The sequence below is a fragment of the Engystomops pustulosus genome, chromosome 10, assembly GCF_040894005.1.
Source record: "Engystomops pustulosus chromosome 10, aEngPut4.maternal, whole genome shotgun sequence".
NCBI classification, from domain to species: Eukaryota; Metazoa; Chordata; class Amphibia; order Anura; family Leptodactylidae; genus Engystomops; species Engystomops pustulosus.
In genome coordinates this window covers 90014312-90038718 of record NC_092420.1, presented here as the reverse complement: position 1 = coordinate 90038718, position 24407 = coordinate 90014312, and the positions used below count along the sequence as shown (strand labels likewise).

General features: G+C 40.5%; 2 protein-coding genes across 9 annotated transcripts in view; one reads left to right on the top strand and one right to left on the bottom strand.

The window, feature by feature from the left end:
• RNF220 (ring finger protein 220) overlaps nucleotides 1–7638 on the bottom strand; it is a 151039-nt gene extending 143401 nt beyond the window's left edge. Inside the window, exon 1 of one of the 4 annotated variants that reach the window (XM_072127555.1) lies at nucleotides 7519–7638. The gene's annotated coding sequence lies outside the window, so the exon portion shown is untranslated. The remainder of the gene's footprint in view (nucleotides 1–7518) is intronic. The other 3 variants (XM_072127556.1, XM_072127553.1, XM_072127554.1) reach the window with 3 other exon arrangements.
• Nucleotides 1–24407, top strand: part of ERI3 (ERI1 exoribonuclease family member 3) — a 329148-nt gene that overhangs the window by 121556 nt on the left and 183185 nt on the right. For 4 of the 5 annotated variants that reach the window (XM_072127565.1, XM_072127563.1, XM_072127564.1 and 1 more), the window contains one exon: nucleotides 20142–20309. The gene's annotated coding sequence lies outside the window, so the exon portion shown is untranslated. The remainder of the gene's footprint in view (nucleotides 1–20141; nucleotides 20310–24407) is intronic. The other variant, XM_072127566.1, reaches the window with a different exon arrangement.

The window sequence follows — 24407 nt, the reverse complement described above, 5'->3', positions numbered from 1 at the left end:
GGATGTGGGGTTTTGGCCCATGTGAAATTATTCATTACTATCCTATTGTGAACATAAAAAGAGCCGACAGCACGTGGCAATAATATCATAATGCAACAAGCCACATGTAACAACATCTAAACATTAAGTAACACACAACATAAACACACAAACCCTGCCCACATATAATAAGATAACTGTTACACTACACACATAGAATAAGATATATTATATTACACATATATAATAATAAGATATCTCACACTGCACACATATAATAATAAGATATATCACACTACACATATAATAATAAGATATATCACACTACACATATAATAATAAGATCTATCACACTACACATATAATAATAAGATATATCACACTACACATATAATAATAAGATATATCACACTACACATATAATAATAAGATATATCACACTACACGCCTATAATTATAAGATATATCACACTACAGACATAATATAAGATATATCACACTACACACATATAATAATAAGATATCTCACACTACGCACATGTAATAACAAGATATATCACACTACACACGTATAATAAGATATATCACACTACACACGTATAGTAAGATATATCACACTACACACGTATAATAATAAGAAATCTCACACTACGCACATGTAATAACAAGATATATCATACTACACACGTATAATAACATATCACACTACACATATAATAATAAGGTATATCACACTACACAAGTGTAATAATAAGAAATTACACTACACACAGACAAGACAAACATACATCACCATGCTTACACTAAATTTTATCATGTAACATACATAATGCACTCCACACATATTATAAGATATATAACACTACACACAGACAATACAGACTCACATCACTATGCCCATACCAAATATTAACATATAATAATAACATACATTACACTGCCGCATATAATAAAAAGATCCATATGCACACATACAATGATAAGATATATATATATATGTATATATATATATATATATAAACACCCCACACACAATGATAGAATATATAACTCTGCAGACACAATATTAAGATACGTATTTTGATGCCCACGAACGATATAATATTATGATTTATTATTTATAATATATTTATGGATTTTTTTTTCCTATTTTGTGCTGGTCCCTGTCCTGTTATGTCCTGCACCAGTGACCGCACATCTAGAGCAGCTTTCATAGATGAGAAAATATAATCTACAATTCACAAGATCCGCTCATTAGGATCCGTGAGACCCCATTGGGTGAAGAAGTCGCTATCGCGGCCCTAACAATAAATTTGCCCCCTTTTTATGGCCATGGCGGGGGATTATCATCAGTAATCATTGTTATCTCCGGTATTGGAGAAGGAACGGTCTGGCCTTATCTTGCGGGGGGTCAGGGGGAGACACTGTACATCATGTGGATGTATGAGGACATGAGGGGTATTGTCTGCCGCACAGATACACGGCAGATATAGATTAAAGTGACAAGCAGATAAAAGCTTGTGGAAGAAAGATAACCAAATCACCTTCCTCGTTACACAAAGCCTCTCCGGCCCTAATGAGCGATGACTCCCCTCTCGTTGGAAGCATTTGCGGCATTAGCTGTAATTCTTCCCGGCCCCAGGATGATCTGTTTGTTCTGGTAAAAGCGGCTCTACATCTGGAGCTGACACTTTGTACCTGTCGTCACTGCCTCGGGGGGGGGGAATTGTTACTGTTCCTCCACAATTCAGGGGGAAAATGTCAGATTTTTATTAACAAATTTTAAAAAAAATCTGAAATAAATATTAAACGACGGTAACGATTCGAGAGGAGACAGGATGGGGGCCAACGTGTCCTAACGGTCTGGGGAGAAGAAGGCAAATCTGCTGCAGGCAACACAGGGTTAACCTGCAGCCACTTTCTTTCTGGTGAAGGTATTAATAAGCCGCCATGTAAACAGAGCAGGTTAAACGCTGCAGCGGGGCAGAGGGAACACCTTACCGGAACATATTGCTTTCCTCCCCTTCGGAGACCCATAAAAACATCCCTTCTCTAAGTTTATCATATAAAACCGCCGCAGCCTTTTCTCTCAAATCAAAGAGCAGAAGTTTAATAGTGAAGATGAAAGAGTTTATACAGAGAGCAGGACTCGGCCCGGAGACCCGCAGCTGCTAAAACAGCGACATCATAAAGACAAACTCATCTATTTCTCATTAGTTTATTAATGCCCAAATAACAAAAAAAAGAAGGGAAAATTCTGCTAAAAAACAAAACAATGGAAACTTCCTTTAGGGAGGGAAGGAGCGACACATCCAGGCACCCCAAGAGCATGCTCCCCCCAAATACAGGGGGGGAGAGAATCCCCAGGACTACAACACGGAATACTATGTATCTAAATGTGTCTATATGTGGAGATGATGATTATTGTATGATATAGTTATATAACATATATGTACAGGGTTATTATAGGAGTGTATATATTTGTTATATTTGTTCATAGTTTTATACAGAGGTTTATAGATGTTTGTATAATTATATACCGTAGTTGTGTAGCTATTCTATGAATACAAATGTACAAGGTTATAATATGTAATTATATCTATAGTTATTATATGCATATGGTTATATAGATGTACAGGGTTATTTTAGGGATATATTTTATAGATATGGATTATATATTATATGTTTCCAGTTATCGATGTTTTTATAGTTATTCTATAGGAAGCTATATAGGAATGATGTTATATAAATATATATTATCTATAAAGTTCTGTATAAAATAAAGTATTTATTAATATTTCTAGTTATTTATACCTTTATAATTTTATGTATATAATGATACAAATATTATAATTATATGGAGATTTTATAGGTATTATCTGTATATTTAGTCTATGTATATATTCTATGTTTTTTATTTCGATGTATATATTTTAGGTATAATTGTATTATTATATTTCTAGTTATTTATATTGATGTGGTTAGTTATATATGTACATAGATTTTTCTATAAGTAACGCTATAAGGATACACTTTATATTTAGTTATTTATGTATTTTTACACCATTTTTCTATAAAGTTTTTCTCATTTGTGTCTAATTGTATTATTTAATACATTGTATATAATTGTATTATTTGATACATGGTATATAATGGTATTAGTGGATACATTGTATATAGTTGGTAAAGTAGATCTCACACACTTGTACAATCTGCAGCAACATAAAGAGAAGATTAAATCGAAAAAACAATTTTGGAATCAATTCAGGAGATTCCTGTCCATAAGAGCTTACAGTCTAGATGGTATAAAGAAATATATCTCATGAGTGAAAGAGTTAATATTACGGTGTCTATATGTATAATTTTGGTTTCGGCCAGACATGGGATGTTTGTGGTGACTTTTGCCCTCAGCCGTCAGGTGAGACCCCGGTATTGCGCCATTTCCGATGCCACCTCTTATAATGGAGAGGCTCAGCAGACGCCCTCAAATTGCTTCCTCATTTGGCAGGCGTCCGAGCACGCATCAACCCTAAATTATCAGATTATATATCTCTCATTAACTTATTTTCTCGCTTCCAATATTTTAAATAACTCTCAGGTTAAGTTAAAGGAGAGGAACCGAGACAAAGGGAACGGCGATGATGATGATGTCAATCTCCGACCTTCACCAGTTTGACTTTTTTTTTTTTTGTCGGAGACATGTAACAGATATAAACCTTTGTTTTGAGCCTCGTTGAGTTATTTCCTCGCACAATCGTTAAGCTTCATGATCCTTTAACTCATCAAATCAAGTCTGAACTATTGAATATTCATGGGATCTACTGGAAATACAAAGTGTCCTGATCAGAATCACAATCTTGTCCGCTCATTGTTGTCAGTCGTGAGGTTAGACCTAAGTAACCAAATGAAGCATATTCACCTCCAGATTGTGAGATGTTTCCCTCTGCTGTCTGACAAAACCTGAGACCAAACGGCAGCTACAACTGCAGCGTCTCATTGTCCCAAATCAGAGCAGCAGCTCAGGACATATTGACACCACTGTGAGAAATATACAAGCAACTCAAAATGTAGAGCTTTCTCCCCGGCAGCGTCTTCTGTTCCCAGAGGAGACTGAGAGGACACAGCGCCTACAAACCGCAAGCCTTATGGAAATCTATAGTTAATACACTGCCAATGTCAAGATGTCATCGTCCAAAACACAGGACCCTAAATAAGGAAAAACTAACAGACCTTCTTAATTAAAAAAATATGGATTGCAGGATAATCAGCCCGAGCTGAACATTGAACACCTCAGACGACAGAGCAGACGAGCGGCAGAAACCGATACACCGCCGGCCGCTGCTCCTATGCTGATTTTTTTTAATTTAGGACCCCGTGCAAATCCAGATTAAAATAACTCCGGCTATTGATCCGGGCAGTGGGATTGACATTAATTTTAGTTCACTTCTCACTTTGCAAAGGGATCAATAGTAAGTAATAAGGGCTGACATCCCCGCTGAATGGTGGAGAAAGAAGACTTGGACACAGCAATCGAAGAGGCAGCCATATAAATCATCAAATACTTTTCCACAGCATGAGACAAACTCCGAAGCCGAGGAGTAAACGAGAGAAGTCACATCAACGCTGGTACCACAGCAAAACATGGATCTTATTCTGTTATATCCATGATTGTATCTGTGTGCATTCACCTATGGTTTATGGAGATCTATTTTACATATATTAAATGTTTAGATTTTATTTTTTTTTAATTACTAAATTAATAAATCCAGGACTGATCAAAAGGATTGGACTAAGAGCAATTTGGTATCGAATTTCTTGCTTATTAAAATAAAACAAAATAAACGTAAAAATGTAACAGTAAAAAAAATATACATATTTATATATAAAGAACTTCTGACGTCTCGTAATATAAATTCTATTTGCTAAAATTTGTCCATTGTAAACCCTTTCCTTTGTAACCGAATCAAAGGCGGCAATAAAACCGCAGCCGCATCACAAATCTGTTTATAAAGGTTTCAAAATTTAAAGGAAAAGAAAATTTCCCCCTTTTAATAGGTTTGGAGCGTTTGAGCGTTTGCCAGTGAATTTTAAGCAGGTTTATATAAAGTTGCTAGAGCGTTTCCACACAACAGGTTGCATTACTGCGCTGCTGTAATTATATGCAAAATGAATCAACACATTGTCCTCGCTCAGAGGAGAACCCAGACCCCCGACAAACCCGAAAAGTGCCCCCGAGCCCTGGACACCGCAGCAGCTCTCACCCCTCCTAAGTGATACGTTAAATGTCACTTCAGAGAGAGAGAACTGAACCAAAAATAATCGAAAACAAAAAGATTCCACCATGGAAAGAGTCCAAACGGATGACAGCAAAAAAGTAAAAAAGTATGCAAAACAAATAAATATAAATATAATAGTCACACATCAGTATATACACAAACACACAAGTATCATTTATACACACAAAGACACAACACAATATAACTATTGTGTATCATGTATAATCACACAAATATAGACAAGCCGAATATATACAGAAATATATACTGGCATGAACATGCACAACATAACAATACACACAAATACAGAGAAACTTGAAAAAAAATTAAGTATAAACTGGCATGGACTAACACACATACATTACATGACACAGTATAACTACGCAATATTACACATATGATTATGAAATATTCACACACATACACAACCATAATAATATACAAACATACAGACAAGCGTAAACATACACAATACACACACAAACATAGACAAGTAGAAAAATACTGGAATATATGAACAGAAATATACACTAATATAAAACAAGTCTATATACAGTCTGTATACACGCAAACCAGTATAATATACACAAATAATTCTGCACAATCACACACTTATAGAATTTAAATTGTATAACATCCATAAAAGATTGAACACCTATAATCATTCACATATACAAATACACACAGTCACACACATGCAATCACACACATAAAATTACACACACAGTCATACACGTACAATCACACACACACAGTTACACGTACAATCATACACATAAAATTACATATACACAGTCATATACAAACAATTACACACACAGTTACACATACAATCACACAAATACAATTACATATACACAGTCACACACAAACAATTACACACATAAAATTACGCATGCACACAGTCAAACACGTACAATCACACAAACATACAACTACACATACACGATCACACTTACAGTCACACACATATACAGTCAGTAACACATATACAATCACACATCAATGATTTCAATCTTACAATAAAGATGCAACTAAAAAAAAACAAAAAAACAACAACTAAATCAGTCAAATATAATTCTGATTCTAAATTCCAAATGATTGATGATTACAAATATTCAATTTTTAGGTTCTGTCAAGTTGCATTTCCATGTGATAAAGTGAAGGCAGATAAAATGTAAAGTTCTCTTCATGTCCTCAGGTCCAGAGCAAAGACAAAGCTCCAGCACCGAGGACAGAGGACCCTGACATGCTGCACCCCACATGTCCTGATGACCACCCCGATATCATGCATCTCCTGCTACCCCCACCCAATTATCAGGGGACCCTGTACATGCATTGATCATTCCAAAACATCAACTAACCTGCAGAAAATGTCCTAAACCTAAGCCCCTTCTATGATCCCCAGTGAGTTGTATGTGGGTGCCCCCAGCCCGGTGTATGTGGGGTCCCTCCAGCACCGTGTAAACGGGTTGCCCGCATCCCCATATATTTTGGTGCCCCCAGCCCCCTGTATGCGGGGTCCTCCCAGCCCCGTGTATGTGGAGTGCCCCCAGCCCCGTGTATGTGGGGTGCCCCCAGCCCCGTGTATGTGGGGTGTCCTCAGCCTTGTGTATGTGGGGTGCCCCCCCAGCCCCGTGCATGTGGGGTGTCCTCAGCCCCGTGCATGTGGGGTGTCCTCAGCCCCGTGTATGTGGGGTGTCCTCAGCCCCGTGTATGTGGCGGCCCCCAGCTCCGTATATGTGGGTTCCCCTTCCCCGTGTATGCAGGGTGTCCTCAGCCCCGTATATGTGGGTTCCCCTTCCCCGTGTATGTGGGGTTCCCCTGGGTGAGGAGGCGGCTGCGGTCACCATCTACTTCCCTCTGTGATTTTGACAACAATTGGCAGAAAAGCCCCCGCTGAGGACCCTGCAGGAAGGAAGAGGCAACAAAGTGGCAAAATTCTACAAACCTGAAGTCGCTTCTATTAACCCCTGCGAGGAGACCGGGGCTGACAGCAACAAAGTAACAAAAGTGTCTGAAATGTGCAGCAAGAAGTGAAGCAGAAGCGGCGCCCGACTCCCCGTCCCGACAGTCAATGTGTAGCGGCTGCTGACAGCCAAAGAGTCGTAGAGAGCAAGCTCTGCAGCCCAGCTCTGCACCTGGAGCCCTGGCGGAGGATATCACAGACCTCTGCTCCACGCTGCAGCCTCCAGGAAGTTACAGGGTTCCCCCTCCCCCGGGACTGTGACCCCAGAGCCCCCCACTCTATGGCTGTACTTACCGTGAGGAGCTGGAGGGCAGGAGGTGATTGTAGAGCTGCCTGTGTGTGAGCTGATCCCAGAGACTGAGCAGCACACAGCACTCTGCCTCTCACTGCTCTGCATACATTACAGGACAGAGGAGGATGGGAAGAGAGTGCTCCACACACAGGGCTGTCCTACAGGCAAAGCTCTGCTCAGATGAGGGGCTCCCTGCTATCTGCTCTGCCTGCAATTATCAGCTGACCCATGCACCTTGTATTGTTCTCTGCTCACATGCCAGGACTTTACACACAGGCAGGTAGAGCACCTGGCACTGGGGAGAGGAGCTGGTACTAAGAGGTAACAGATCTGACAATGAGGGGGATAATTCTGACACTGAGGGGAATAAGATTTCACAAGATCTGACACTGAGGGGGATACAATCTGACAGTAGGTAGGTAAGATCTGACACTGAGGGGGATACAATCTGACAGTAGGTAGGTAAGATCTGACACTGAGGGGGATACAATCTGACAGTAGGTAGGTAAGATCTGACACTGAGGGGAATACAATCTGACAGTAGGTAGGTAAGATATGACACTGAGGGGGATACAATCTGACAGTAGGTAGGTAAGATATGACACTGAGGGGGATACAATCTGACAGTAGGTAGGTAAGATCTGACACTGAGGGGGATACAATCTGACAGTAGGTAGGTAAGATCTGACACTGAGGGGGATACAATCTGACAGTAGGTAGGTAAGATCTGACACTGAGGGGGATACAATCTGACAGTAGGTAGGTAAGATCTGACACTGAGGGGGATACAATCTGACAGTAGGTAGGTAAGATCTGACACTGAGGGGGATACAATCTGACAGTAGGTAGGTAAGATCTGACACTGAGGGGGTGCGATCTGATATTAGGGAATAGGAACTGGGGATAAAAGGAAAAGAACTGATACTTGGGAGAAGTTATATCTGCCATGGGGGGATAAAATCTCATGCTTGAGGGTTAAATATCTGTGCGCTGGTCACTGTTCTCTGGTATCAGCCAGACCTATGAGTGCCATACCCTGCAAAGTATGACATGGGACGGTAGGGTCCCCTGCATCTGCCTGATGATGACTCAGAAAAGCTGTAGCCCCGCAGTTACATTTGGGAACATGAAAACCACCTTAAACAGTATTGTCTGTACAGACATTGCAGCAGTGTGTGGCTTTATGGCAGCTGTAATGAATGGAAGATAAAGTAATGCCAAATTCACCTTCTAATTATGCAACGACCCTGCTGACCCTGTTCCTTAATGCTGGCTCCACCTACTAATGATGGGACGACTCTGCTGACCCTGTCCCCTAATGCTGACTCCACCTACTAATGATGGGATTACTCCCCTGGCCCTGTCCACTTACTAATGATGAGAGAACTATGCTGTCCCTGTCCCCTAATGCCAACTCCACCGTCTAGTGTTGAAACAACTCTGCTGACCCTGTCCCCTAGTGCTGACTCCACTTTCTAATGATGGGGCGACTTTGCTGACTCTATTTTCCAATTCTGACTCCACCTTCTAATGATGGGACAACTCTTCTGTCCCTGTTCGCTAATGCCAACTCCATCTTCTAATGATGGAATTACTCCGCTGACCATGTCCTGTAATGCTGACTCCACCTTCTAATGATGGCACAACTCTGCTGATCCTGTCCCATAACGTTGCCTTCAGCTTCTAAGGATGTGACGACTCTGCTGACCCTGTCTCCTAATGCTGACTCCTCTTTCTAATGATGGAGTGACTGTGCTGACCCTATTTTCCAATGCTGACTCCACCTTCTAATGATGGGGAATATCTGCTGACCCTGTCCCCTAATGCTGACTCCACCTTCTAATGATGAGACGATTCTGATCATCCTGTCCCCTAATGCTTCCCCTAATGCTGACTCCACCTTCTAATGATGGGACGACTCTGCTGTCCCTGTCCCCTAATGCCGACTACACCTTCTAATAAGGAAACGATTCTGCTGACCCTGTCCCATAATGCTGACTCCACCTTCTAATGATGGCATGACTCTGCTGACCCTGTCCCCTAACGCTGAATCCAACTTCTAATGAAGGGATGACTCTCCTGACCCTGTCCACTAATGCTGACTCCACTTACTAATGATGGGAGAACTCTGCTGTCCCTGTCCCGTAATGCCAACTTTACCTTCTAATGATGCAACAACTCTGCTGACCCTTTCCCTTAATGCTGACTCAACCTTTTACTGATCTGTCGACTCTGCTGACCCTGTCCTCTAATGCTGACTCACCTTCTAATGATGGCACAACTCTGCTGACCCTGTCCCCTAATGCTGACTCCACTTTCTAATGATGGGGAGACTTTGCTGACCCTATTTTCCAATGCTGACTCCAGCTTCTCATGATGGGGAGAACTCTGCTGTCCCTGTCCCCTAATGCCGGCTACACCTTTTAATTAGGTAACAACTCTGCTGACCCTGTCCCATAATGCTGACTCCACCTTCTAATGATGGGATGACTCTGCTGACCCTGTCCGCTAATGCTGACTCCACCTTCTAATGATGGCACGACTCTGCTGACCCTTTCCCCTAATGCTGACTCCACCTTCTAATGATGGCACGACTCTGCTGACCCTTTCCCCTAATGCTGACTACACCTTCTACTGATCTGTCGACTCTGCTGACCCTGTCCTCTGATTCTGACTCCACCTTCCAATGATAGAACGACTCTGCTGACCTTGTCCCCTGATGCCGACTCCACCTTCTAATGATAGCACGACTCTGCTGACCCTGTCCCCTAGTGTTGATTCCAACTTCTAATGATCAGAAGTCTCTGCTGACCCTGTCCTCTAATGCTGACTCCACTATCTAATGATGGGACATCTTTGCCGACCCTGACCCCAGATGTTGACTACACCTTCTAAGGATGAAACGACTCTCCTGACTCTGTCCCCTTATGCTGACTCCACCTTCCAAAGACCACAATGCTGACATTACTTGCTATTGATGGAACGACTCTGCTGACCCTGTCCCCTAATGTTGACTCCACCTTCTAATGATGGGATGACTCTGCTGACCGTTTCCTCTAATGCTGAATCCACTTTCTAATTATGGGACGACTCTGCTGACCCCTAATGTTGACTCCATTTTCTAATGATGGGACTTCTAATTATGATGAGATGACCTATATTTATATTGAATTCTTTATTTTATTATTCCAAATTCATCACATACAAACAACAGATTAGTTTTACTATGTTGCAACATTTGTAGTGATACATAATAGCAGAAGAAATAATATACAATTATATAATGATATCATTACATATCAGATTCACATACTCCCAGCTCTGCCCTCTACATCCAGGAACGCTGCGGGTTTGGACCTTCCAGAATCACATAAATGAAGTCTTTGATCTGCATCGGATACTGAACAGAACACGGCTGATCAACTGCTAGTTAATGAGATGACCTATAATTATTAACTCCTCCCACTTATGATAATGTGTTGATGCCACGGCTCCACTTTGTAATGTGAATGAGATGACTCTGCTGACTTACCCTTTCTCCTATGATGAAATGACTCTACAGATCCTGCGCTCTAAGATGACTGTGCTGACCCCATTCTCTAATGATAATGAGATACCTCTTCTGACCCCATTCTCAAATACCCTGTGGATAACAAGATTACTATTGGACTCCCGACACTTCACCCAAATATGCCAAAAATTAGCCCCATTTTCCCCAATGTGATGACTCTGCTTATCTTGCCCTCCAGCAATAATGAAATAAGGCTGTGAATCTGATCCTAGAAAGATAATGGGACGACTCCCTGTGATAGTTATGGGATGACTCTATTGAACCCTTATACTGATGATGGGATGACTCTACTGAACCCCTGTAATAATGACAGGATGACTCTGCTGACCACTCTATTGATGATGGGATTACTCTTGCTGCACCCCTGTAATAATGATGGGATGACTCTGCTGAACCCCTCTAATGAGGCTCATTTGCATACAGTCTTTCATCCTGGTGGTATATGTCCTTTGATGATGATGGGATAACTATGCAGAGCCCCTGTATTAATGATGGGATGACTCTGCTGACCCCTTTTAATAATGATGGGATGACTCTAGTGAACCCCTGTAATAATGATGGGATGACTCTGCTGAACTCCTGTAATAATGATGGGATGACTCTGCTAAACCCCTCTAATAATGATGGGATGATTCTGTTGAACCCCTGTAATTATGATGGGTTGACTCTGCTGACCCCCTGTAATACTTATGTGATGACTCTGCTGAACCCCATGTAATAATGATGGGATGACTCTGCTGAACCCCAGTAATAATAATGTCATTACACTGCTGAACCCCAGTAATAATCATGTGCTGACACTGCTGAACCCCAGTAATAATAATAGGATGACTCTAGTGAACCCCTTTAATAATTATGTGATGACTCTGCTGACCCCATGTAATAATCATGTGCTGACACTGCTGAACCCCAGTAATAATAATGTCATTACACTGATGAACCCCAGTAATAATCATGTGCTGACACTGCTGAACCCCAGTAATAATCATGTGCTGACACCGCTGAACCCCAGTAATAATCATGTGCTGACACAGCTGAACCCCAGTAATAATCATGTGCTGACACTGCTGCACTCCAGTAATAATCATGTGCTGACACCGCTGAACCCCAGTAATAATCATGTGCTGACACTGCCGAACCCCTGTAATAATGATGGGATGACTCTGCTGAACCCCTGTAATAATGATGGGATGACTCTGCTGAACCCCTGTAATAATGATGGGATGATTCTGTTGAACCCCTGTAATTATGATGGGTTGACTCTGCTGACCCCATGTAATAATGATGGGATGACTCTGCTGAACCCCATGTATTAATGATGGGATGACTCTGCTGAACCCCAGTAATAATAATGTCATTACACTGCTGAACCCCAGTAATAATCATGTGCTGACACTGCTGAACCCCAGTAATAATCATGTGCTGACACCGCTGAACCCCAGTAATAATCATGTGCTGACCCTGCTGAACCCCAGTAATAATCATGTGCTGACACTGCTGAACCCCAGTAATAATCATGAGCTGACACCGCTGCACTCCAGTAATAATCATGTGCTGACACCGCTGAACCCCAGTAATAATCATGTGCTGACACTGCTGCACTCCAGTAATAATCATGTGCTGACACCGCTGAACCCCAGTAATAATCATGTGCTGACACCGCTGAACCCCAGTAATAATCATGTGCTGACACTGCTGAACCCCAGTAATAATCATGTGCTGACACTGCTGAACCCCACTAATAATCATCTGCTGACACCGCTGAACCCCAGTAATAATCATGTGCTGACACTACTGAACCCCAGTAATAATCATGTGCTGACACTGCTGAACCCCAGTAATAATCATGTGCTGACACTGCCGAACCCCAGTAATAATCATGTGCTGACACTGCTGCACTCCAGTAATAATCATGTGCTGACACCGCTGAACCCCAGTAATAATCATGTGCTGACACCACTGAACCCCAGTAATAATCATGTGCTGACACTGCTGAACCCCAGTAATAATCATGTGCTGACACTGCTGAACCCCAGTAATAATCATCTGCTGACACTGCTGAACCCCAGTAATAATCATGTGCTGACACTGCTGAACCCCAGTAATAATCATGTGCTGACACTGCTGAACCCCAGTAATAATCATGTGCTGACACCGCTGAACCCCAGTAATAATCATGTGCTGACACCGCTGAACCCCAGTAATAATCATGTGCTGACACTGCTGAACCCCAGTAATAATCATGTGCTGACACTACTGAACCCCAGTAATAATCATGTGCTGACACCGGTGAACCCCAGTAATAATCATGTGCTGACACCACTGAACCCCAGTAATAATCATGTGCTGACACCACTGAACCCCAGTAATAATCATGTGCTGACACCGCTGAACCCCAGTAATAATCATGTGCTGACACTGCTGAACCCCAGTAATAATCATGTGCTGACACCGCTGAACCCCAGTAATAATCATGTGCTGACACTGCTGAACCCCAGTAATAATCATGTGCTGACACCACTGAACCCCAGTAATAATCATGTGCTGACACTGCTGAACCCCAGTAATCAGTACCAGACTACACAGCAAAGTTGAAATCAGGACATCAGGTCACCCTCGTGTGTTTTCCTGAATGTACACATTTGTCTATTGTATTTTTATCTTATTTTTATTTGAAGAATATTTTAATTTTTTATGTATAATTGTCATTAATAATAGAAATGTTCCTTTTTGGGGACACATTGTACTGTCATGCCATCTCTCTGAAATGATGGAAAAAAGTAGGGAAGAGGAAGGACAAAATTAAAATTCCACATTTGCTTTTGTTTTTTTTTTATTCCTTTGATTCACGATAAGATGCAAACCTGATGCTGCAGGTCAGAGCGATGATGGAGACGCATCATTATAAGATATTTTACTACCTGAGACATTTTGAAAATATCGTTTTCATGTACATCCTAAACAAAATTAGGGGTGTGGCCCAAACATGAGATGGAGGGACTCCCCACCCCTCTGCTTAACCACTCAGATGCTCGGGTAGTAATTGACTGTGGCATCTGAAAGGTGACATGTGTATGATTCCAGTAAGGCAGGTGTCTTTATTATAACAGCCAAAGCCTGCAGTATTACAGTAATTATATTCTTGTCCGTAGGGGGCAGTATTATAGTAGTTATATTCTTGTACATAGGGGGCAGTATTATAGTAGTTATATTCTTGTACATAGGGGGCAGTATTACAGTAATTATATTCTTGTCCGTAGGGGGCAGTATTATAGTAGTTATATTCTTGTACATAGGGGGCAGTATTACAGTAATTATATTCTTGTCCGTAGGGGGCAGTATTATAGTAGTTATATTCTTGTACATAGGGGGCAGTATTATAGTAGTTATATTCTTGTACATAGGGGCAGTATTATAGTAGTTATATTCTTGTACATAGGGGGCAGTATTATAGTAGTTATATTCTTGTACATAGGGGGCAGTATTATAGTAGTTATATTCTTGTACATAGGGGCAGTATTATAGTAGTTATATTCTTGTACATAGGGGGCAGTATTATAGTAGTTATATTCTTGTACATAGGGGGCAGTATTATAGTAGTTATATTCTTGTACATAGGGGGCAGTATTATAGTAGTTGTATTCTTGTACATATGGGGCAGTATTATAGTAGTTGTATTCTTGTACATAGGGGGCAGTATTATAGTAGTTATATTCTTGTACATAGGGGGCAGTATTATAGTAGTTGTATTCTTGTACATATGGGGCAGTATTATAGTAGTTGTATTCTTGTACATAGGGGGCAGTATTATAGTAGTTATATTCTTATACATAGGGGCAGTATTATAGTAGTTATATTCTTGTACATAGGGGGCAGTATTATAGTAGTTATATTCTTGTACATAGGGGGCAGTATTACAGTAATTATATTCTTGTCCGTAGGGGGCAGTATTATAGTAGTTATATTCTTGTACATAGGGGGCAGTATTATAGTAGTTATATTCTTGTACATAGGGGCAGTATTATAGTAGTTATATTCTTGTACATAGGGGGCAGTATTATAGTAGTTATATTCTTGTACATAGGGGGCAGTATTATAGTAGTTATATTCTTGTACATAGGGGCAGTATTATAGTAGTTATATTCTTGTACATGGGGCAGTATTATAGTAGTTATATTCTTGTACATAGGGGGCAGTATTATAGTAGTTATATTCTTGTACATAGGGGGCAGTATTATAGTAGTTGTATTCTTGTACATATGGGGCAGTATTATAGTAGTTGTATTCTTGTACATAGGGGGCAGTATTATAGTAGTTATATTCTTGTACATAGGGGGCAGTATTATAGCAGTTATATTCTTGTACATAGGGGCAGTATTATAGTAGTTATATTCTTGTACATAGGGGGCAGTATTATAGTAGTTATATTCCTGTACATAGGGGGCAGTATTATAGTAGTTATATTCTTGCACATAGGGGGCAGTATTATAGTAGCTATATTCTTGTACATAGGGGGCAGTATTATAGTAGTTATATTCTTGTACATAGGGGGCAGTATTATAGTAGTTATATTCCTGTACATAGGGGGCAGTATTATAGTAGTTATATTCCTGTACATGGGGGGCAGTATTATAGTCGTTATATTCCTGTACATGGGGGGCAGTATTATAGTAGTTATATGCTTGTACATAGGGGGCAGTATTATTGTAATTATATTCCTGTACATAGGGGGCAGTATTATAGTAGTTATATTCTTGTACATAGGGGGCAGTATTATAGTAGTTATATTCTTGTACATAGGGGGCACTATTACAGTAATTATATTCTTGTCCGTAGGGGGCAGTATTATAGTAGTTATATTCCTGTACATGGGGGGCAGTATTATAGTAGTTATATTCCTGTATATAGGGGGCAGTATTATAGTAGTTATATTCTTGTACATAGGGGGCAGTATTATAGTAGTTATATTCTTGTACATAGGGGGCAGTATTATAGTAGTTATATTCTTGTACATAGAGGTAGTATTATAGTAGTTATATTCTTTTACATAGGGGGCAGTATTATAGTAGTTATATTCTTGTACATAGGGGGCAGTATTATAGTAGTTATATTCTTGCACATAGGGGGCAGTATTATAGTAGCTATATTCTTGTACATAGGGGGCAGTATTATAGTAGTTATATTCTTGTACATAGGGGGCAGTATTATAGTAGTTATATTCCTGTACATAGGGGGCAGTATTATAGTAGTTATATTCTTGTACATAGGGGGCAGTATTATAGTAGTTATATTCCTGTACATAGGGGGCAGTATTATAGTAGTTATATGCTTGTACATAGGGGGCAGTATTATAGTAGTTATATTCCTGTACATAGGGGGCAGTATTATAGTAGTTATATTCTTGTACATAGGGGCAGTATTATAGTAGTTATATTCTTGTACATAGGGGACAGTATTATAGTAGTTATATTCTTGTACATAGGGGACAGTATTATAGTAGTTATATTCTTGTACATAGGGGGCAGTATTATAGTAGTTATATTCTTGTACATAGGGGACAGTATTATAGTAGTTATATTCTTGTACATAGGGGGCAGTATTATAGTACTTATATTCTTGTACATAGGGGGCAGTATTATAGTAGATATATTCCTGTACATGGGGGGCAGTATTATAGTACTTATATTCTGGTACATAGGGGGCAGTATTATAGTAGATATATTCCTGTACATAGGGGGCAGTATTATAGTAGATATATTCTTGTACATAGGGGGCAGTATTATAGTAGTTATATTCTTGTACATAGGGGGCAGTATTATAGTAGTTATATTCGTGTACATAGGGGGCAGTATTATAGTAGTTATATTCTTGTACATAGGGGGCAGTATTATAGTAGTTATATTCTTGTACATAGGGGCAGTATTATAGTAGTTATATTCCTGTACATAGGGGGCAGTATTATAGTAGTTATATTCCTGTACATAGGGGGCAGTATTATAGTAGTTATATTCTTGTACATAGGGGACAGTATTATAGTAGTTATATTCTTGTACATAGGGGGCAGTATTATAGTACTTATATTCCTGTACATAGGAGGCAGTATTATAGTAGTTATATTCTTGTACATAGGGGGCAGTATTATAGTAGTTATATTCTTGTACATATGGGGCAGTATTATAGTAGTTATATACTTGTACATAGGGGGCAGTATTATAGTAGTTATATTCGTGTACATAGGGGACAGTATTATAGTAGTTATATTCTTGTACATAGGGGCAGTATTATAGTAGTTATATTCCTGTACATAGGGGGCAGTATTATAGTAGTTATATTCTTGTACATAGGGGGCAGTATTATAGTAGTTATATTCTTGTACATAGGGGGCAGTATTATAGTAGTTATATTCTTGTACATAGGGGGCAGTATTATAGTAGTTATATTCTTGTACATAGGGGGCAGTATTATAGTAGTTATATACTTGTACATAGGGGGCAGTATTATAGTAGTTATATTCGTGTACATAGGGGACAGTATTATAGTAGTTATATTCTTGTACATAGGGGCAGTATTATAGTAGTTATATTCCTGTACATAGGGGGCAGTATTATAGTAGTTATATTCCTGTACATAGGGGGCAGTATTATAGTAGTTATATTCCTGTACATAGGGGGCAGTATTATAGTAGTTATATTCGTGTACATAGGGGCAGTATTATAGTAGTTATATTCCTGTACATAGGGGGCAGTATTATAGTAGTTATATTCTTGTACATAGGGGCAGTATTATAGTAGTTATATTCCTGTACATAGGGGGCAGTATTATAGTAGTTATATTCCTGTACATAGGGGGCAGTATTATAGTAGTTATATTCTTGTACATAGGGGACAGTATTATAGTAGTTATATTCTTGTACATAGGGGGCAGTATTATAGTACTTATATTCCTGTACATAGGAGGCAGTATTATAGTAGTTATATTCTTGTACATAGGGGGCAGTATTATAGTAGTTATATTCCTGTACATAGGGGGCAGTATTATAGTAGTTATATTCGTGTACATAGGGGACAGTATTATAGTAGTTATATTCTTGTACATAGGGGCAGTATTATAGTAGTTATATTCCTGTACATAGGGGGCAGTATTATAGTAGTTATATTCTTGTACATAGGGGGCAGTATTATAGTAGTTATATTCTTGTACATAGGGGGCAGTATTATAGTAGTTATATTCTTGTACATAGGGGGCAGTATTATAGTAGTTATATACTTGTACATAGGGGGCAGTATTATAGTAGTTATATTCGTGTACATAGGGGACAGTATTATAGTAGTTATATTCTTGTACATAGGGGCAGTATTATAGTAGTTATATTCCTGTACATAGTGGGCAGTATTATAGTAGTTATATTCCTGTACATAGGGGGCAGTATTATAGTAGTTATATTCCTGTACATAGGGGGCAGTATTATAGTAGTTATTTTCTTGTACATAGGGGGCAGTATTATAGTAATTATAGTTTTGTACATAGGGGACAGTATTATATTAGTAGTTGAGAGATATTATTATGGTAGTTATGTTGTGTGTTTGCAGCAGTTGTCAGACACTTTCAGTACTCGGGGAGAGTAATAATTTATCATGAAAGGAATAAGAATACAATTAAATAAGGAAGTGAGTGGATTTTATATAAATGTGGATAAATGCTTCCTTTCGTCACTTGTGTAGTTATTCTCCTCTTGTGACTCTGGTGTCAGGATATGTTCCATTCTCGTGTTGCGCGGTGCCGTCACCTGCAGGTCACTCTGCGTTTGTCACTCTGTAGCTGGAAACTGTTCACTTGTGACATCAAAACACAACTAATAAAAGTGCGGGGAAGCAAGTCATCAATTACAGGCGGTCGTGCCAGGCAGCGTCATTTATATTTCACAAACATGTCAGCGGCGGTGCTGGGTCAGTGCTCGGGGCTGCAGCTCTCTCATCTCTCTGCTGAGCGCTGATTTCCTTGGCAGCACAGACTACGAGGGGTTAATCGCACTCGGTTCTTTGCAGCAAGTACCGGTTGTCACCCAGCTTTCCCAGGATTACAGAGGACACACAGGACTTGTTCCTTTAAACGTTGGTAAATGTTTGGCTGCTCCGCCATCAGGACCAGCCGGGGGGACACTCCACACAATGATTAGCAAGGAGCCAAAATCCACATCCTAATTACTAGAAAGCTGTGTAATGATTTGAGGGATATCATTAATATTAACTTGTCACCCCAGCCCCCCCTTTGCTGAGGGAATGAAGAATTTGATGCCGGGGTGAAATTAGCATACAGAATTACATTTGATTTATACAATTATTGCAGTGGAATGCTAATAGTCCAATGGTCCTTAGTAAAATGAGATGCTCTGCAGGCAGAAGTCTCGCCAATGCGCCTGGGGGTCATATGTATGTATAGTGGCAGCAGGTGGTAGCCATACTGACCCCCAGCTATATGGCACATGTAGGCAGCTCAGCTCCATCTATAAGGGGCAAAGTGGGAAGTTACTTTGGTAGCTTTAAGCTGCAAATCTACATAAAGAGTTACATTATGTCTAGATCTATGGATAGAAAATGTATATCCCCTTCTCCATCTGATACTTGTAGATTTAGCCCCCACTGAGCCCCAACTAACTCTATCTCTGTCCTTCTCCCTCTGGTCGCTGTGACTGTATCCCCCACTAAGTTCCCTATCTCCTTCTTCCTTAAGAAGCTGTGACTATAACCCCCACTAAGTTCCCAGTCAGTCTCCTTCTCCCTCTGGCATCTGTGATTATAGCCACCACTAAGTTTACCGTCTGTCTCCTTCGCCCTCTGGTTGCTGTGACTATATTCCCCAGTAAGTTCCCAGTCTGTCTCCTTCTCCCTGTGATAGCTAAGCTCCCGGTCTCAATCTCCTACAGTTATCCTTAATATAGATTTCTAGACATTGTTGCATTTATTTCCTAATAGATTTTCAGTCTCCTTCCCTTTGGTATTTGTAACTATAACCCTTAATACATTCTCAATATAATGTCTTGTAACTTCCTTACAGGAGGAGTCTTCTGAGCTATTCCTGACACACAGGGCAAGGAGCTGCTCCTATTGGATGCCATGCAGAAACCCAGCCTGGTGGTGAGTTATGTGTGTCCCACAGCTCTCGGTTCTAGAGGAGGCTGCGCACATTGCTAGACACCATGAACCCCAGGTGGCGCCTTACTAGGTTGGTATTTTGGGGAGCATCTTCCAGGCACAATAAACCATATGAGAGTCTTGAGTCTGTGGCCTCATGTATGTAGAATAAATGAAGATCACATGAGCCGAGCGATGCAAGGAGACCTTGGCCTGGGATACAAAGGCTGATGTATAATGCATGTATAGGTCACATAGGTGAGATGTATGATAAGTGTGTACAGGTGGTGTGTATGATGAGTGTACAGGTGTGATAGGTGGGATGTATGATGAGTGTACAGGTGTGATAGGTGGGATGTATGATGAGTGTACAGGTGTGATAGGTGGGATGTATGATGAGTGTACAGGTGTGATAGGTGGGATGTATGATGAGTGTACAGGTGTGATAGGTGGGATGTATGATGAGTGTACAGGTGTGATAGGTGGGATGTATGATGAGTGTACAGGTGTGATAGGTGGGATGTATGATGAGTGTACAGGTGTGATAGGTGGGATGTATGATGAGTGTACAGGTGTGATAGGTGGGATGTATGATGAGTGTACATGTGTGAAAGGTGAGGTGAATGATGAGTGTACAGGTGTGATAGGTGGGATGTATGATGAGTGTATAGTTGTGATATGTGAGATGTAAGATGAGTGTACAGGTGTGATATGTGAGATGTACGATGAGTGTACAGGTGTGATAGGTGGGATGTATGATGAGTGCACAGGTGGGATCGGTGAGATGTATGATGACTGTACAGGTGTGATAGGTGAGATGTGTGATGAGTGTACAGGTGTGATAGGTGAGATGTACGATGAGTGTACAGGTGTGATAGGTGAGGTGAATGATGAGTGCACAGGTGTGAAAGGTGGGATGTATGATAATTGCACAGGTGTTGTAGTTGACATGTATGATGATTGTACAGGTGTTGTAGTTGACATGTATGATAACTGTACATGTGTAATAGATGGGAAATACGATATGTGTGGAGGTGTGAAGGTTGATATGTATAAAGAGTGTACAGGTGTGATAGGTGGGGTGTATGATGAGTGTACAAGTGTGATAGGTGGGATGTGTGATAGGTGTTATGTATGATGAGTGTGCAGGTGTGATAGGTGGGATGTATGATGAGTGTACAGGTGTGATAGGTGAGATGTACGATGAGTGTACAGGTGGGATGTATGATGAGTGTAAAGGTGTGATTGGTAAGGTGTATGATGAGTGTACAGGTGTGATAGGTGGAATGTATGATGAGTGTACAGGTGTGATAGGTGGGATGTATGATGAGTGTACAGGTGTGATAGGTGGGTTGTATGATGAGTGTACAGGTGTGATAGGTGAGATGTATGATGAGTGTACAGGTGTTATAGGTGGGTTTTATGATGAGTGTACAGGTGTGAAAGGTGAGGTGAATGATGAGTGCACAGGTGTGAAAGGTGGTATGTATGATGAGTGTACAGGTGTGATAGGTGAGATGTACGATGAGTGTAAAGGTGTGATAGGTGAGATGTACGATGAGTGTACAGGTGTGATAGGTGAGATGTACGATGAGTGTACAGGTGTGATAGGTGGGATGTATGATGAGTGCACAGGTGTGATAGGTGAGATGTACGATGAGTGTACAGGTGTGATAGGTGAGATGTACGATGAGTGTACAGGTGTGATAGGTGATGTGAATGATGAGTGCACAGGTGTGAAATGTGGAATGTATGATAATTGTACATGTGTTGTAGTTGACATGTATGATGGTTGTACTGGTGTTGTAGTTGACATGTATGATAACTGTACATGTGTAATAGATGGGATATTGGATATGTGTGGAATTGTGAAGGTTGATATGTATAAAGAGTGTACAGGTGTGATAGGTGAGATGTATAATGAGTGTACAGGTGTGATAGGTGGTGTGTATGATGAGTGTACAGGTTTAATAGGTGAGATGTAGGATGAGTGTACAGATGTGATTGGTAGGATGTATGATGAGTGTACAGGTGTGCTAGATGAGGTGTATTATGAGGCTACAGGTGCGATAGGTGAAGTATATAATAAGCGCTTTGGTGTGATAGATAAGATGTATGATCAGTGTACAGGTTTGATAGGTGAGGTGTATAATTTGTGTGCAGGTATAATACGTGAGAATTTTGATGAATCTACAGATGTGACAGGTGAGGTGGATGACTAGTGTGCAGGTGTAATAGGTTGGATGTATGATGATTCTACAGTTGTGATAGGTGACATTTATGATGAGTGTACACTTGAGATAGGTGAGATGTATGATTGTGTATGAGTGTACAGGTTTAATAGATGATATGTAGGATATGTGTGCAGGTGTGACAGGTGAGAAGCATAAAGAGTGTACAGGTGTGATAGTTGCCATGTATGATGAGTCTACCTGTGTGATAGGTGAGGTGTATGATGAGTGTACAGGTGTAATAGGTGAGATGTATAATGAGTGTACAGGTATGATAGGTGAGGTGTAAGATAAGTGTACAAATGTGATTGGCAAGGTATATGATGAATGTACAGGTGTGATAGTTGGGATGTATGTTGAGTGTACAGGTGTGGTGAGATGTATGATAAGTATGCAGGTGTGATAGGTGAGATATATGATGAGTGTACAGGTGTGATAGTTGAGGTGTATTATGAGTGTACAGGTGTGATAGGTAAGATGTATGATAAGTATACAGGTTTGATAGGTGGGATGTATGATGAGTGTACAGGTGTGATAGGTAAGATGTATGATGAATGTACAGGTGTGACAGGTGAGATGTACGATGAGTGTACAGGTGTGACAGGTGAGATGTATGATGAGTGTACAGGTGTGATAGGTGATTTGTATGATGAGTGTACAGGTGTGATAGGTGAGATGTATGATGAGTGTACAGGTGTGATAGGTGAGATGTGTGATGAGTGTACAGGTGTGATAGGTGAGATGTATGATGAGTGTACAGGTGTGATAGGTGATTTGTATGACTAGTGTACAGGTGTGATAGGTGAGATGTATGATGAGTGTACAGGTGTGATAGGTGAGATGTATGATGAGTGTACAGGTGTGACAGGTGAGATGTATGATGAGTGTACAGGTGTGATAGGTGATTTGTATGATGAGTGTACAGTTGTGATAGGTGAGATGTATGATGAGTGTACAGGTGTGATAGGTGAGATGTGTGATGAGTGTACAGGTGTGATAGGTGAGATGTATGATGAGTGTACAGGTGTGATAGGTGATTTGTATGACTAGTGTACAGGTGTGATAGGTGAGATGTATGATGAGTGTACAGGTGTGATAGGTGAGATGTATGATGAGTGTACAGGTGTGATAGGTGATTTGTATGATGAGTGTACAGGTGTGATAGGTGAGATGTATGATGAGTGTACAGGTGTGACAGGTGAGATGTATGATGAGTGTACAGGTGTGATAGGTGAGATGTATGATGAGTGTACAGGTGTGACAGGTGAGATGTATGATGAGTGTACAGGTGTGATAGGTGAGATGTATGATGAGTGTACAGGTGTGATAGGTGAGATGTATGATGAGTGTACAGGTGTGATAGGTGATTTGTATGATGAGTGTACAGGTGTGATAGGTGAGATGTGTGATGAGTGTACATGTGTGATAGGTGATGTGTAAGATGAGTGTACAGGTGTGATAGGTGAGATGTATGATGAGTGTACAGGTGTGATAGGTGAGATGTATGATGAGTGTACAGGTGTGATAGGTGATTTGTATGATGAGTGTACAGGTGTGATAGGTGAGATGTATGATGAGTGTACAGGTGTGATAGGTGAGATGTATGATGAGTGTACAGGTGTGATAGGTGATTTGTATGATGAGTGTACAGGTGTGATAGGTGAGATGTGTGATGAGTGTACAGGTGTGACAGGTGAGATGTATGATGAGTGTACAGGTGTGATAGGTGATTTGTATGATGAGTGTACAGGTGTGATAGGTAAGATGTATAATGAGTGTACAGGTGTAATAGGTGAGTTGTATGATGAGTGTACAGGTGTGATAGGTGAGTTGTATGATGAGTGTACAGGTGTGATAGGTGCGATGTATGATGAGTGTACAGGTGTGATAGGTGAGATGTATGATGAGTGTACAGGTGTGATAGGTGGGATGTATGATGAGTGTACAGGTGTAATAGG